We start from the raw sequence: 15,518 nt of genomic DNA, 5'->3' as shown, positions 1-15,518 counted from the left end.
CTTCCGTGCTTCATCAGGAGGGCCCACAGCATCAACTGTACCACATGGCTTAGCAAAGGACCAAGTCTAGTGCACTGAACTGGGAAGAGACCTTTTATCAAAGGATACAAGGCAGTACAAAAGAAATAAACTAACCATATCTGGGTGCCTGTGTATTTCGAGAAAGCTGAAACTTTACGTTATAGAACAACAGCCACTAAGCCAGCCATGCGAAAATACCATGCATACGCTAAAATCACAGTACTTCGCAAACCACGGCAAGAGCTTTGTTAATATGTCCTGCACATTAAGAAAGCTCAATGCATAATTAACAAGACAAATCTTGTTAAAATATTTTATTGCAACACAACATCAAAATATTTGAGCACAGTAGACTAACAGTGCAAAATAGTTTGCCAATATTGTTACAAAACCCATATAAAATGGCTAAAAATGCTGCTTCAAGGTGTCATTACATAAACGTGATGAAAAAAATAAACAGGTGCAGCTCAAACAACACAAGCGGCCATGCTACTTATTAGGTCACCACGTCATTTTTTGTACATAAAACATGACGTCAACACGGAATTTGCAAACGAAATTACTAAGAAAACTACTATACAGCACCGAACACTTTTCAGGCTGAGAAGAATACAAGGCAAATGTAATTAAATGTGTACTTAATCAACTGAGACACATCACAATAGTGTTAGTACTCTGCAAAACACAACTGAAAATGTCCAACAGCAACACAAAAATTGCAATGCAAGTAACTAAAAAAGCAGATGGGATAATCAAGACTCAATTTTAGAAATGCTTAAAGGCAACCACCACTAAGCACACTAATCAACATGAGTAAAATGTGTGTTGAAAAACTGCAGAGGGAACTACTGAACATCAATAACAACAAAGACTAAAAGAGTAAGAATTAACCAGGCTGAACGACCCGAGGATTAAATCTATATGGAGAGAATGAATGTGCTTTTTGAATAATGAGCTCCCAAGTGAAAGACAAAGCTAAGAGTTCCCAGAAATGAACCTCTTATCAAGAAACAAAGTATTTCCTAAATAATGAGCACTGAGTGGACACATTGCTTCACCTAACACATAGAAAAATGAGAAACAAACATACAAATTAGTATCTTAATTTGTCCATCAAAATCATCTGTTGACAACAAAATCAGCTGTTGACAACAAAATCACCTGTTGACCAGAACTGCTACTGATCAGAACCTGCCATAATGAAAAATGAAGTGGAAAGCCCCCACAAGTGAATCTCATACCGAACGTGAACATGCTTCCTGGATAGTGAGCATTGATCACACACATTGCTTAACACATATGCTAAACTAAGAAGAGAAAAAGTAACAATACTGCTGTGAAGGTACTATTTAGCTACTTGGTAGCTGCTGTAATCGGGCACACGAATGCCATGGCACTGGCATGGGATTGGAGTGCAGCGGGCAAGGAGGGTACTCATTCAGCATCTGATGGGAAGGCAAGAAAGAAATCCATTTTTACTAGCTGCCAGCATACAACATTCAGGAAAACAACTGCACCTATCACATATTATTTCGTTGCTCTTGGTCGTGTTGCATTTGCTCCTATGAGTTAGCACCTAAAAGCATAGACTCATTCATGGCCATTAAGAACTCCAAAAAATTCACAAGGCAATGAAAGCCTGTGAAGTGATACACATAATTATAGTGCAAGTCCCAGCTGCAAGGTGCATCAATGTACTATCGACCACGAAATTTACAGACCACGGGATCTCAGAAAACGCTAAATATCCGAGCAGCCCTTAAAGGCTAGTAAAACTGTACATCACAATGGTGTTTGCATATACAAGTAGAAGTTGGAAATGGGAATACCATGCTGGCGTTTTGAGGCTGCCGAGATATCAGCCTTTTGTGAGATCTCTTGGTCCGTAAACATTTTTGGTTGAGAGTACACTGTATTCAAGGCCATGCTGCCAATGCTGCTGATTACTCGGCACACACCCCACCCAATCTTCCCGGTATACCCCCACCTTATTCCAAACCCTATATATAGTAGATATTAAAATTCTCCCCAGCAAGAGAAACATACACTATCACCTGACCAAGGCAAAGAAAATTGTGCGAACAAGGCTGCAGGCTGGGCAGGAGGTCCACACCAGCTATCACCTGTACTTTGAACTGTCCCCACTTCCCACAGAATAAAACATGTCCAAAGAACAAGTAAGAGATTATTTTAAATTCAAGGCACCGAAGGACTTGAACCGTGGCACAAAATGCTCAGAATTGAAGGTTGCTCTTTTACTCTTGTGAGAAGCAGATGAAGACAATTGCAATAATAGTTCCATTCAAAAGCATACCTTCATTTGAGTCCTCAACAGACGTTGCAGGCTTCTTGTGTTTGAGGGTGCCTGATGCCCTTTCCGGTGCATGTCTGAGCTACGATTTCATGGCGTCTTCAACATTTGTTGTGCTTCCTTGGGGAAACTGTTGCAGCAGCTGAAATCAACCCACATATATTGTTAGTGTAGTAACTAGATTTTCTTCAATAGCGACCACATTTTATTCAATAGCAAGCATTGACAAACCCCAATGCATCTTGCAAAGACCACAGGACAAATTCTTTTCATCTGTACTCATGTAACAGTATGTACCGAATGTCACATAGCTAAGGTAATCTCAGATATCTCCGTCAGCACTCAACATTTGCATAGATTGAATTGATGGTACATTTTGTTTACCCTAATTTGTGTGTGGTATGTACCAAACAAATTGACATAAATCGCTCCCTACTGCTCGACTGCTATTTCTCAAATACATATTTGGAGGCAATGCTGCTATGAAAAAGCACATGCCAAGTCGTGTTTGCAGTTGCTGTAACGTGGATCTCAGACATGGTATAGCAATTGAAGCAATTTCGCGGAATAATGCAAGCAATTAGCACAAATGCACTCAACAGGAATAATAAAGATTCATGGCGAAATCGGCGCGCTGATGCTCGCCGCAGTACACTGCATCGCAAATGACAGCGTCATGCAGTTTCTCTCGGAACATCGCGGGAAACTCCAGCTACATGCTTTGGCGGTTGCTCTTCTGGACGTTCATCCTCCAGCCAAGAAGTGACAAAGATTTCTTCGTCGCTCGAGACGCATTTTCGGAGACGTACAGTCCTACAGGACGCGACACACTTCGCGTCGAAACGCGTAGCGCAGGCGGCGCGAGATAGCGCGATACAAAGGCAAACGGAAACTACCAAGCGCTTCCTAACACGCCTAATGGCGGTACGTCCCATTTTCAAAGAAAATCGAAGGTGACAAATGAATACTCACATCTTTGCAGGAGAGCTCTTCGCACGCCACCGAACAGTACCACAGAACACCTGTTACAACGCCAACGTACACAGCGGCAAAACTACAACCACAGCTACAAAACTGCACATAAAGGCGCCACGTGCCACGTGGCGGGATCAACGCGAGGCTGTGAGCAGTGCGAGGCGCACAACGAGGGGAGAGGGGTACGCAGGTGGCGAGGCGCTAGTCGAGTAGTCACCCTCCTCGCTGCTCGCCCTCTCAGTTGCGTTGCTCGCGGTGAGCAGCACCGAGAATGTCATGACGCCAGCGGAAGCACAAAAAGAAAAAAAAAAAAAATCAAGAAAACAAATGACGACGCCGGCGCGCGCTCGAAGCGCGGATATAGTGAACTAGAAGATTCTATTACACTGTAGGGCGGACATCCTCGCCGGCTGGCTGGCTCGGCAAAATATGGTTATCGTTTAGTTTCATTCAGGGGGCTTGGAGGCAGGCCGCTGTACGCCCTCCGCTATTGTTCATTACGTAATATGGCCAAAGCATGATAAAACGGTATCCGCGTAATGTTCATTAGCTGGTGATTTGGGTTCATAATTCCTTTTCGCCCAGGACACATCGAGAGGAAACTTTAGTTATGAAAGAATTATTTGTACTTAATAATTTTGTTTTCTTCTTTGCCCATAGAAGTCCACTTAATAGTTAAGCACCATGCCCACGTACATGCGATGTTAGCAATATGTTCACAGCATATCATCGTTGAAAATCTAATGAAAAATAGTAGCACTAACGTACAATATTTGTAGAAAAGATTCCTACATTCAAAGGACGACCAAGGGATAACACGCACTGGACGTTTCCCGCATCCAAAGGGGAACATCCAGAGGACCTCCACAGGAACAAAATAAACGGAACTTTCTTTAATGCCAAAAAAGGATGTCCCACGTACGTCCGCTGAATGACCAGTGTGGGCCCAGGACGTTCGGATCTAAACTGGATATCTGACGGATATTTGTGGTCCAATGGGTAGTAGTGCATATGGCAGCTCATGACATTGTGTGCTGTTACTCTAACTGCAAAGGACACCCCGAGGGAATGGAGAGCACCATAGAGTTTCTCACTATGACACCTAGAGGGTAATCTGGCGCCACCGTCTATGCGAGTTTCTTAAAGGGCAATGTGCCGTCATGGGAATGACGGGATATGTGTCGGCGAGGCTTGTGTTGGCTGGTGTTGTACGAGGCTTCGTCTAAAACCTGGATATGGCTACACAAATAACGCGTTCTTAAAATAAAATCTACATAAAAGGTTTTCATTCACCCGTATTACATCTCTCAATGAAGTTTCCTCACCTATAATATAGAATCGAGCGAAGAAAGGACAGAACAGACGACAAGTTGTTCCAAAGCGAGCGAGAATCTTGTCGTCTGTCCTCCAACTTTAGCGGCCAGCTGATAGTTTTTACGTTTCATATAATTGTACATCCAACAGTAAGTCCTCGAAATTAAAGAAAACATGTTTTTTGTGTAATAATAAAGCTAAAGCAGCTTTTTACGTGCTGTTTTAGCAGGAAATGAATCATTGTGACAGACGGAACGGTGCAAGCCAGGCGCGTCTTCAAGGCTTTCTTGGCTCTCCGAGAATGATGCCAATTCGAAGTCACAATATACCGGCATTCCCATGGATACCACAGTGCAGCAGCGCCAGCTTTCCCTCTAGGTCTATGATACTGCATAGTATTGCATTTAAGCTGCATAGAACATCTATGAGAGTGTAGTGAGCCTAGCGCAGGTCGGCGGAGGTCTACGAGCTCCATCACTCTGCGTGGTATTACAGTGGCGCTGCATAAGAGTGCATAGGAGCCAGCAAAGGTATATGACATTACGAGGGCAGTGCGTGGTTGCGCATTGATGCCCTTGTTTGCGCGTGGCAGTATACGTGCCACGACAAGGCATGGTATTGACAGTACATACTAGGCCGTGGTCGTGCTCATAGCCTTGCTTGTGACAAAGAATCCGCAGCGCATGGAGTTGGAGCGCTAGTCCACTGAAGTGCGATATAGCATCGCGTGATGGTGCGTGTGTGACAGAGGCAATGCGTTACAAGGGCAATACTTCTAAGGTGTACGACTTACCTGTACTTAAGGCAGTGGTGGTTAAAGACTTGACAGCCATTTTCAGTTCATGACAGTGAATGCCATAGTCATGCGGAATACATCAAATTACACAATGGCAGCGCATAGCTTAACAGAGGCCGCATGTAGTACTGTACGCCTTTATAGACTGACCACTCGTGGCGGCACCGCATATAATGGCTCTGGGTGCGCGACAAGGGGTATGACAATGCACATAACTGAAGCGACAGTGCTCAGAGATCTTCTCATCGGGCACTGGTTTGACCACAAGAACTGTTAGCCAACATGCGATTTTGGAAGGCGATTTCTTTCATCCGGGCCTGAAATATCAGATAATGAACAATTTTGCGACGCACTGAGTTTTTGCTGAACTACGTACGCTACTGGGACTCGTCGTTAGCGTGATCGTTTGCCGCAGTAAGCGTTAATTTCTTTACAAAGCTGGGACGATACGATCTATATAAAAGCGTTTCACGAGGCATTCAAAACTGTTCTTACTGTTGGCCTTTCAAGGTTGCTGCAGTAGGCATATTTCTTTCAAGCGAACAATGTTCCTTTGGAAGAGCTTGGTGGCGCAGAAAAAAAGAGACGGTAGCGAGAACAATCCCCCCCCCCCCCCAAAAAAAAAAAAAAAAAAAAAAAAAAACGGCACAAAACCTGTTGTACTATCTCTTCGAGTTCAAGCGCATAATTTTGCTTTATGCGCGGTACTCATTACATGATGCTACTCAACAATAAAACGAACAGGCACAAAACGCGGGGATGGTTGTTTTGTATGTTGGCAGTAAAGCTAGCACTACATGAGTTTTTATGTTTCTACTATGATTTAATGCAATGTAGTCTGATTTTTTTATCTACTATTAATGTAACTGGCATCTTTCTGCATACTTTTCTCTCCATGAGGTCTTATTTGTCATATTGTGAAAAAGACGCAACATCAACACGTCATATTTCCACCTTTCCTATCTGATGATGCTGTGACCCAACGCTAATTTCAAACATTTTAGAAACCCTTAAAGCATTTTTTCTCTCGCTTTTTTTATATCGCAATCTCATTTGTGAGTTTGTTGCGCGTTAATGTTTCTATCCAATTCTTTTGTTGACTTATTTTTATGCGCAGTGTTTATCTAAGGTATTTGTGTCTTATTTCATGCAACTATTTTCTTTGTACCACCATACTATGGTTTCTTTAATATCGCGGCAATAATAAATAAGTAAATAAGATCTCCATAAGCAAGCACTTATCATCATCATACCACCGCCATGATCATCACCATCACCTTCATCGCTATCATTCTACGTGTCCTCTGCCTTATTAAATTTTGGGAATGACATACACAGGCTTTATGGGGCCCTGCAGGTTTCTTTCATTCGAGACGCCTAAACTTTCTAACGGCGTAAGCAACATCGAAATAACGACAGCAACAGCGACAAATAAATCGTCCAATGAGAACCCACGGTGCTATATGCTGGCACGGGGGCTGTGTCACGTAACGCGAAACGCGCGCAACGTACAGCGACGTGACAGCGCAGCCCGCGCGACACGTCGTTCAAAAAAATTACGGGGAAAATCGGGAGACTATAGCGGTAATTAAATTAGGCCGAATGAAACCCCACTCAATCAGTGTTTGTCAACGGACACAATGTGCGCGCCCGATATGGGCGAGCGTTTACTCTCCCGTTTAAACGGGGGGAGGGGGGGGAACCTTCAATATTGTATGAACCCGGCGTGTTTGCTCTTCCAAGATTGCTGCGACGATGTACTCCCTGGCGTTCGGTTCCCGCCATCCCCAATTTTCCCCATTTTTCCATCCCCCGCTATGTGCCGTGCGTGCAATCGATTCCAGAAAACTGCGGCGCGCTTTCGGGAAGAGCTCCTTATTTTTTCCTCCAGCAGGTTCCCGAAATCGGTATCGGCGTATACTCCCTCCTTTACTGCACCGTGTTTTTCGGAATATAGTCCACACGGGCCATATCAGCCGCAGGGACCAAAGTACGGCTCGAAATAAAAAAAAAGTTATCAACGTATTTATTATTATTTAGCTACAAAACACTGCATGCCCATCTGGGCTTAGGCAGGATGACTCACGGTGTAAGTAAAAATCTAACAAGGATAAAATTACGTAAGCTTTTATAGAAGTAACGAAGAGAATGCCAACAGTGTGACATCAGTAATTATTGCGTTCTAAAGAACCAGTACGGCTTAAGAACAACAATGTTAACATATTATATTCGTCTATAGTGCGGATAACAGACAATGCGAAAAAGAAAGAAAAAAAGTTCGCGCTGGCTGTTTTCTTTTTTTACCCTCAAAGACACTCCACATCAACCAAGACATATCGCACTCCACATTAGAGAAAGCATCTACGTATCAAGCATCCCACGCCACATGCACCAAGAACACGATACAGAACGACGCCACAGAAGAACCACACACCCACAGCAACAACTAACGACACGACGCACCACTGACGTACGCTGCACGGTCGCCGCGAAATACCAGCGAAACAACAGACACGCCCTCAGCGTGGTCGACGTCCACGGCACGGAGACCACGGCAGCATCCACACGAGCCCGCTACTCCATGGCATCAGAGGAGCTGGCTGTAGCACTGGCAACGACCACCGGCATTGAACCAGTCACAATAGTCACAGACTTCCCAACAAGCCTGCCGTAATTAGCATAAGTGTATCATCAGCAGCGTCGTGCTGCAGGGACTCATCTGACAGTCACCAACTGCTACGAGACATATCCACATCGTCTGGACGCCGGGACAAGCGTTCGTACAGGGGAAAACAAGTGACCCACGCCGCAGACCATGGCCACACATACCAGGCACAGACACCGGGCACCCGCTACTACTGTGTTTCCAGCCCCGTCAACCCAAGACACAGAGGCAATACCCAGCGCATATACCGAGATCTCCTGGAACACGACTGGAAGAAACGCCAGGAGTACCCGGCCCCACACCGCAAGCTCGACCGGGAATAGGCCACCGCCCTGGTGCCGCTTACAGACCAGCACATACCAGTACGGCACTCTGACATGCAATAGATCCCGGAGTCTACCAGTGGCGTTTTCAATACTGTCAAGAGCAACGCAATATTCTCCGACACATGGTGCTGGACTGTCCTCACAGGCCGAGACCAACTCCGTGGCCTCTACCATCACCCCTACCACCCTAGCAGGCACTGTTGTCTAACCCGACATTAAAGGCCCACAGTCTGGCTGACCAACAGGGCGGCAAGGGCATCTGACGACCGTAGCTTCCTGTACTGAGGAAGACGGCCAGAACAAATGCGACCACCGCTTCAATAAAGGTTTACTAAATAAATAAATAAATAAATAAATAAATAAATAAATAAATAAATAAATAAATAAATAAATAAATAAATAAATAAATTCATTTCATTTCATTTTTATTTCATTACTACGATACATGAAACACTTTGAAAGTATAAATACACAGACGCAGGCCCAGAAGTAAGACCTGTCGGAGGACCCGCCGGAGTGGCTTAGTCAGCTAAGGCGTTGCGCTGCTGAGCACGAAATCGTGGGATCGAATCCCGGCCCCGGCGGCCGCATTTCGATGGAGGCGAAATGCAAAAACGCCCGTGTGCTTGCGTTGTAGTGCACGTTAAAGAACCCCAGGTGGTCAAAATTAATCCGGAGCCCTCCACTACGGCGCGCCTCATAATCAGAACTGGTTTTGGCACGTAAAACCCCAGAAAGAAGAAGAAAAAAAGAAGACCTGTCGGAGGACCTCCTAACAGGAAATATAAATAGGGGTTAGTACAAACAGGCTCGGTAGAACGTTAAGGAGTTCGCGTGATGATATCTGCATAACTAATGGACAGACATATGGGTCAGAGGGCCACGCGAATGTCTTGTTATTGCGATAGCATTTACAGGAGGCGCGTTGTCGACGGCGCTGCCATGCTGTCCCGGGTGCGACAGCGCATGCGTGGCTCGCGCACCGTACGTTAGAGGTCACGTGACCTGCGGGTGCCAGGCCGAGCATGCGAGGGCGAGACTGTAGTGCCGGTGCCTTGATGCACGCCGTCTTCTCGCACACCTATTACTGGAAGTCACGTGATGGGCTGAGTTTCGCAGACGCGGTACAGTTGAAATGGTGGAAGGGAGAGGCGTCATGAAACGTTCGCTTTGGGACGAGCACGCGCGCTACCGCTGTGTCGGCGCTCCTCGTTACGCTGGCGTTGTGACCGTGGGTGCTCGCGGTCATCGACCGAACTCCGCTTATGTGTGTGTTTGGGTGCGTGACACCACCTACATGTGTTTGTAATCAAAACGTTTACTACAATTTATACTGCTCAAACATTTACGAGCACCACTTCGTGTAATATTCCAATACTTTGCTATCGCTAAACGGGCGGGACTGCAACTTCTTTTTTTTTTTCAGAAGACAGTAGGTACGCGCTGTTAAGTCCACTGGGACGAATCCCCGCTGAAAGTAAGCATATATATTTTATTGCGATAGCAATTATATGGACACTCAAAAGCAGATTTCTGCCGTCGGCGTCGCCGTCGCCGTCGCCGTGAGGTTCCGTATGACGTCAATGGAGATGAAATCGTCGCCGATGATAAGTGGTTCTTGAGGGAAAGGGAAAGGTTGGCGCTATCTTCTGCAGCCCTTGAGGGAGCACGGCTCAGCGCCAACGTCGCCGTGCGCCGAACGCTGTATGTGCGAGTGAAAGGGCGCGAGGGACGCGCGCTTTCACGGGGAGTGAACGCACGGCGGAGAACAAACGCGCGTTCTGCGCCGTGCTCGCTTAAGGGCTGCAGAAGTAAGCGTCTCTTTCCTCCTTTACAATCACCATATATGTAGAGCAAACGCGCCTTCTTCCGACGCGCGAGAGGCCAAGGGGGAGGGGGAGGGAAGGGAGGCGACGTTTAGCTGCGGCACCAAGTGCCTATTTATATCAGAGGCTCCGGCAACAGTCACCAACGCCGCACGCATTTTGAGCGAACGCGGGCAAAACGCCGATGGCGTCGACAACAGTTCTGCGTGTTGCCGATGCTGCTGCATGTCCAAGTTTATACAGCTGATAAAGCTAATATCATTACTCCGTATAGCTCTCTACAAATTTGCTATCGCAATTGATGCTTCGCCTTTCAGGTGAAACTGCGACCACTTTTTTGTTTGTTTGCTTGTTTGTTTGTGTGTTTTTGTTTGTTTGTTTAACAGCTTAGTGCAAGCTGCAGCTAATCTTTTAAAAAAAGTTGTCGCAGTTTCACCTGAAAGGCGAAGCATCAATTGCGATAGCAAATTTGTAGAGAGCTATACGGAGTAATGATATTAGCTTTATCAGCTGTATAAACTTGGACATGCAGCAGCACCGGCAACACGCAGAACTATTGTCGACGCCTTCGGCGTTTTGCCCGCGTTCGCTCAAAATGCGTGCGGCGTTGGTGACTGTTGCCGGAGCCTGTGATATAAATAGGCACTTGGTGCCGCAGCTAAACGTCGCCTCTCTTCCCTCCCCCTCCCCCACGGCTTCTCGCGCGTCGGAAGAAGGTGCGTTTGCTCTACATATATGGTGGTTGTAAAGGAGAAAAGAGACGCCTACTTCTGCAGCCCTTAAGCGAGCACGGCGCAGAACGCGCGTTTGTTCTCCGCCGTGCGTTCACTCCCCGTGAAAGACGCGCCCCTCGCGCCCTTTCACTCGCACATACAGCGTTCGGCGCGCGGCGACGATTTCATCTCCATTGACGTCATACGGAACCTCACGGCGACGGCGACGGCAACGGCGACGCCGACGGCAGAAATCTGCTTTTGAGTGTCCATATAATTGCTATCGCAATAATAAACCAAATTATGCCACCCAGGAAAGCCTTGTGCTCTTTATTAGATTGCATTGAAATCAATTCTAAAGCTCATAAAGATCACCCGCACTGGGGTGCACCAAACCAAAGCAGGTAAAACATGCCAGGAAAGCATTGCCAGAGCATTTGCTCGTATGTCGAAAGCTGCCAGTATGTGCTGGAAATTGGGTTAACGCGAAATGATCATCATTACGGAGCTGGGGCCGAACTCACAAAGCTTTTCGTTCGTAAAAAGTGTTTGCAATTGGCCGTTCGTCTTCGGTAATAATACCGGTAACACCACTATTGGTGTTGGACATGACAAGTGGACGTGTTGTGGAGCGAGTATTGGAGTAATGGTAGGCGTTTTTACATTTTAACATGTTCACAGCTCAAACGTAGCAGCGCGCCTACCAAAGTGTTTTTAAATGAGCTAGTAAAAAAAGGGCTGTCACCGCTGATATCCACACTTACGAACAATTTCAGCGTAAGATATTTTTTTTGCGAATACGATCCCACATTTTGCCGTGTAATTTATGACTGCAAACCTAAGAGCGGAAGAACCCATCCCGTGATTAAAAAAAGATTAAATTCTAGGGTTTTACCTGCCAAAACCACGATTTGATTACGAGGCAAGCCTTAGTGAGGGACTCCGGATTAATCTTGACCACCTAGGGGTTCTTCAACGTGCACCCGATGCACGACTGCAAGGGCGTTCTTGTATTTCACCCCCATGACTGTCGACTGTAATGCGTTTTGCATTGAATCAATATAGGACACACAGCGTATTTTCACCGTCGAAGTGAGTTATGTATGAGGCATGTACCGCAGCGGGGATTACTCTTTCGCGCTTTCCTAGGAACACTCGGGGTCATCTAGCGCCGCCCAGTGGCACTGCCGAGAAGTGCGCATGTCGCCTCCGAGACGAGAAGCGTGGCACGCCGGTGCCCGAGAACGCTGAGAATTGTCCCCGCTCTTGCCGCACACTCAGTGGCACATTACTCAGTGATCCGAAGAATGGCACATACGCAGTGCATTCATGGCGCAGCTCGCTAAATCGTTGGCGTGAAAAGCCGTTCATTGAAAAGCGGCACGAACTCAGTGCATCTGTGGCGCAGCCTGCTAATGCGTCGGGTTGTTGTCCTTGAGTAAGCCTTGTGACGTGTTCCGGTCAGCATCGGATAAAATTAAGGGATCTTTTTCTTCATTGTAGAGTGGCACATTCCCCGTGACACCTAGTTTACCAAGTTGACGTCAGAGTCCTTCATTGCCGAGCGGCACACCCCTACTGGCATACACCCAGTGACCCAAGTTGGCATGAAAGTGGTTTATTTGAGACCTGCACGGACCGAGTGGCACTTACCCAGCACTCCAAGTTGGCGTCAAAGAGTTTCTTCATACAGCGGTACCTACCCAGTCCCTCAAGTGGAAGAGTGGCGCGTATGTACGCATTGCCACATTCTCAGTGACTCAAGTTGGCCCGATGGTTGGCTTAGAACCCTGTTACTTCAGCACAGCAGCCCGGTGCGCTACCCATTCGACCACTGATTCACGAATGCGTTTGGCATGCTTTTGGGGGTGGTTATTTTGTGGCACTATGATGCACTACGTGTTAGGGGTGGCGCTCCCTTTACCACAGTGCCATACGCGTACGCGGGAGCCAACCGGCATTTCTAGCGCCACATTCTCAAGGACTAGCTCGGAACCCCGTACAACCAGAGGCACGGCATCTTAGACGACAGCATCGGCGTCTTCAACTAGCTGTTACGAGGAGAGAAGGCGAGAATGCTCTCCTGGCTACCGTGCCATTGTGCGGTACAACTGGTATCACCGCACAGTGGTACCGTATCACGGTGCGGTTTTCACCACTATGTTACACTGCACTACCTTGGCCCTCGAAAGCGATTTGACACGAAAAATTGCGGCTAGTTGGGAAAGAGAACTTAACGCTGAAAAAGTGTATCCCCGTACCGCTTCCGCCCATAGATAGTCCTTACTATACAAAATTTCACCTGTTAAACATGTATTGACCCTTTTCGCGGTGATCCCGTGGGCGCTGCCAAGTTTGATCACGTGGTGACGCGTCCGTTGCTTGCCTCAACTGCCTCTGTTGCGTCCGTGTTTACAATAGATGTGTATGACACCGGTGCGGTTTAGCAAACCTCTGTTTCGGGAGTTATCGTAGACGGTGACTGGGTGGACGACACGAAGCTTTGGCCACAGCTTCAGATAATGTGCAAAAGCGCTTTCGGAGCTGATTGGGCTACGCCCAAACGGCGCTAGCAGCGTATACGGTGTTTGCTCTAAAAGCGGGGCTGAATATGTATTCCAAGCTATGCAAAATTTCCGCTCATGAATTGAATCAGGATTAGCGTGTATTGCTCTTCGATATTTATGTGGCAAATATTTTGAAGCGGCGGCTTGTCATGTTTCTGACTCAGTAAACTTCCTCGGTGCGGTCACTATCTGATTATTTTCTGCCTTATCGCTCGTGAATGTGCTCAGTTCCGATAGATTTGTTCTTACTGCGCACATGGCTTGAAACGTGGCTGTTCTATGCATTGTAACACATTGTAACAAATATATATTATCGCTAGTAACTGGCTTAGTTTTGCGGACCGTAGCGAAACATTCAGCTTCGACCATTCGTGTGCTGTCGGTGTAGTCCCTTATTTGTTGTGCATGTAAAGTGCGTATATATTCAAGTCTGCGCCCATTCACTCATTGTTGATACGTTGGCGATAGAGTGGGCGTAAGTTTGCGTGCCAGTTGGGGCAGATGTGTGTAGATAACGTGCGCGAAACTTACTATGCCAGGAAGCGGCGCTACTCCTTTTGTCATTGTTTAACGAGCGGTACCGAGCCTTTCCGACGTTCCGGGGCTGAATCCCTTTCTTTGGAAGTTAGCGATACAACGCTAGTGAATAAGTGAAGTCCTTTATTCTCGGGGAAAGTCGTGCATCGTGAATTAAGGGCTGGAAACACAGGCTGTCCTTATGTAGCGGTGGTGCGTGAGCTTGGCCACACATATTCATTCAAATCCTTAATAAGCCAATCACTATTTTTGCACACGTCTTCAATCCACATGATTGGAGCACAGTGCGTTAGCGAAAAATCAGTTGCATTTCTGACAGCTGCCTGCACAGAAGCAAGGTAGAAGCGGTAATGGTTTAATATTCGTGCGCTGTCGCTGAGGCCACGTGCAGCGCGCCGCCGAAAGCGCCATCTCGTTTCTCTTGAACAAACTGATCCGTGAAAAGGGTCAATCAACTGCGGTCAATAGCACGAAAAATACGGTACGTTTTTGCTCCCACTAATATTCTTGCTCTTTATTAGTTTGCTTCGCTGAGAACGTGCCTGGTATTTTCAATGGTTATATATCAGCTTGCTTCGGTAGTATCCCTTCCCCGTTGAAAAAAAAAGAAAGGGGGGTGGGGGGAAAAAGGACTGCGCGTGTGTTAGCAGGGGAGCCATAAAAAGAGGAAAGCAAATAGATCGCTTATACGTGAGCGCTTATAAATTAAAGAGCGCTGTTCTTGTGACCCAGGCGCATGGCGCAAGAACTATCGTTCGAGTAACTCGCACGATCGGATACACTAAATAAATAAACGTCGAAAGTTAGTTGTAGGTTGTTTTTTGTAAGTCGTTTCGGAGATTTTCTCAAGCGAAGTTCAACGCGTAATTCCTTTACTTATTTTCAAGGGCGAGCATGTCTATACCAAACAGAGAAGTGTACACATGCTGCTAGACAAATGAACTGAGCTGGGTCAGTGACCTTTATGTGTAATGCCGAGCCCACACATTTTTGCAGTTGTCTGTGCGCGTTTGCTGACGTAACATCGTGAAATCTTTCTTCTACTTGGGTGCCATTTCAAAACGTTCATAATGAACTCTGTATTAGTTTACGCACTATGGTGGTTTGAGCTAGTGGCTCAGTGGCTATGGCATTACACGGTTATGCATACACGGTTAGTCGTGAGTTCGAAATCAATCCGCGGTAACCGTATTCCAATGGGAATAGAATACAAAAATAATTGTGTACCGTGGTTTGGCTGAAAGTCAGGTGGTCTAAATTAATCCGGAGCTCTCTTTTATGACGCCTTTCATAAACAACTGTGGAAGTGAGGCACGTTATGGCCGAGAATTGTATTCGCGGTTTGAACGAAGTCCATGCGGAGTTAACCTCTTGCGTATTTACGGGTACCAAAACCGTATTCGTATTGCAAGGCGATCGCACGTTAAACGTGGCAAGCGCGCCTACTTTAGTGTTTTTAACCACGGT

The 15,518-nt window shown here is 46.5% G+C and overlaps 1 long non-coding RNA gene across 2 annotated transcripts; it reads right to left on the bottom strand.

The window, feature by feature from the left end:
* Positions 1 to 326: 326 nt before the first annotated feature.
* LOC125940745 (uncharacterized) lies at positions 327 to 4,301 on the bottom strand. 2 transcript variants are annotated; one of them, XR_007463947.1, is made up of 4 exons: positions 3,305 to 4,301; positions 2,336 to 2,474; positions 1,183 to 1,466; positions 327 to 1,144 (listed from the first exon to the last, which is right to left on the bottom strand). It is a non-coding gene; the product is annotated as an uncharacterized LOC125940745 (long non-coding RNA). The 2 variants fall into 2 exon arrangements; XR_007463946.1 differs by having other exon boundaries at positions 327 to 1,466.
* Positions 4,302 to 15,518: the final 11,217 nt, after the last annotated feature.

The sequence above is a fragment of the Dermacentor silvarum genome, chromosome 10 (genome assembly GCF_013339745.2).
Source record: "Dermacentor silvarum isolate Dsil-2018 chromosome 10, BIME_Dsil_1.4, whole genome shotgun sequence".
Lineage (NCBI taxonomy): Eukaryota > Metazoa > Arthropoda > Arachnida > Ixodida > Ixodidae > Dermacentor > Dermacentor silvarum.
The sequence above is the reverse complement of the archived record's forward strand: the minus strand, read 5'-3'. Positions and strand labels throughout refer to the sequence as shown.